Raw genomic sequence first — 1,871 nt, 5'->3', positions numbered from 1 at the left:
ACATGGAGCTGAAATAACATGGTACTCATAGGCGAGACAGCACCCTGTACATTACAACCCTCTAACCAGGGAGCCCCTAATCTGCTATTCATATGGCTGCAGGCCAGAGATGGGGTAGAATGGGGTCAGGTCAAACCAGAGGTACAATATGCTTTTGAAGACTTCTTAGGCACCTGCAGGAAAACTAAAAATCTACCCTAGAAATCTAGATTTAAGGCCTAGGCTTCTCAAGAGTCCAGATTTGGAGGGCTGGGGTGTCAGAGCCTCGGTGTGGGGAGGACTCATTTCTAGAATCCAGACTTGGAGAAAGGCTTAAGTTCCATAAGAGCCGATTTGGAGGCCTGGGTCAGGGAGCACCAGTGGGGTGTGTTAGAATTGGGTGGCTGAATCCTAAAGTCCCCATGAGTGGGGAGTGGGGACAGCCCATTCTAGGGGAAGCTGAGCCCCAGAAATAGTTCAGAAAAGTAGCCATAGTCTTGAACCCTTGGTTTTGGAAAAAGGAAAGTCAGGAGCCTCGGCTCAGGGGCCTGCTTGGCTGCAGCCCTGGCACAGTCTCTGTCTGGTACAAAGCCTTGGCCCACCAGGGAGGTGGAGTAGTGGGCACAGGAAAAGCAGCTGTGGTGCCAATGTCATTCTTCGAATGACACATACTTGCCTCCACTGAGTCCTGCACCCTCACTGCTGCCCCCACCTGTGATGGAGCGCTTGCAGCTGCTGCAACTGGGTGCAAAGAGTTCTCCAAAGCAGATCATCACCCCAAGATGTTAACTGCTGCCTTACAAGGGGTGTCTGGCACCCAGTGCAGACCAGGCACTATCGATGCCAGGGTTAATTGCGATGTCGCTCCACCCTGGGTCAGTGTCTTGCTGCAGTCAGCATACCAACAAGCAAAGTCATTTTCATAGCAAGACGCACAACAGTGAGCACCCTTGTCAGGCACAAAGGAGCGGGAACCCAGCGGCTGCTCACAGCCACTGCACAGAAAGCAGTGTTCATGCCAGGACCGGTCTCCAGATTCCAGATTCCAGAGCCCCACAGGCAGAACGCTAGGAAAAGAAGGCTATTCAGTAGCTCTCATTACAGAGAAGCTCACTGTCCTGACAGGTGAGGGGCTCACAGGTAAGGGAGCGCTGGCAGCGGCAGCAGTGGAAGGAGCGCTTGTGGAAGTGGTAATCCTCATAGAACAGTTGAATTCTGCCAGATAAGCTTCTGGCACTAGGCACAGGTTTTGGCTAAGGTGTTGTCATAGCAGGGAACAAAGTGGGGACTACTGTCTGTCTGGATGTATTTGTGGCCATACAAGGACTCGTTGAATTTTACAGTCAAAATGCCTTGCTCATGGTGGCAGTGCCCAGTGGGCTCTGTGGGCTGGGCTGAGGAGGCTTCTAAAGGCATCTCTCTCACATGTACAGACTCACATGTACAAACTCAGCATGCACATAGTTATTTTTTTACATCTAAAACCACATGTAAAACTGCAATAAGTTCTACAAAGAGAGACCCTGTCTCAGGAGGAGGAGGATGAGGGCGGGAGGAGGAAATGATGATGATGTCACCATCATGGCTACGGAGCTGAAGCTGGAGTGTGGCAGTACTGGGGAGGCAGAGACGGGCAGTCTTGAGCTCACTGGGCATTCAGCCTAGCCCATTAGGAGAGTACTGGAGACTCTGTCTTATGGGGGTGGGAGGTGATGGAGGTGGAGTGATGGCTCAATGGTTAAGAACACTCGTTGCTCTTTCAAAGATCCAGGTTCCCAGTACCCACATCAGGCATCTTAAAACTACCCAAAATTCCAATTTGTAAGACATTACAAATAAATTTAAAAAAAATTCTGGGCTCTGTGGTACCTGCACTTCAATGCAGGAACCCA

The 1,871-nt window shown here is 50.8% G+C and overlaps 1 pseudogene across 1 annotated transcript; it reads right to left on the bottom strand.

Annotated features, from left to right (window-relative positions):
- Positions 1 to 519: 519 nt before the first annotated feature.
- On the bottom strand, positions 520 to 1,340 carry LOC308417339 (four and a half LIM domains protein 3-like; annotated as a pseudogene). Its single transcript has one exon. The product of its transcript is annotated as a four and a half LIM domains protein 3-like (transcript).
- Positions 1,341 to 1,871: the final 531 nt, after the last annotated feature.

The sequence above is a fragment of the Micromys minutus genome, assembly GCF_963924665.1.
Source record: "Micromys minutus genome assembly, chromosome: 2".
In the NCBI taxonomy this organism is placed as follows: domain Eukaryota; kingdom Metazoa; phylum Chordata; class Mammalia; order Rodentia; family Muridae; genus Micromys; species Micromys minutus.
This window is presented reverse-complemented; position numbering and strand designations above follow the sequence as displayed.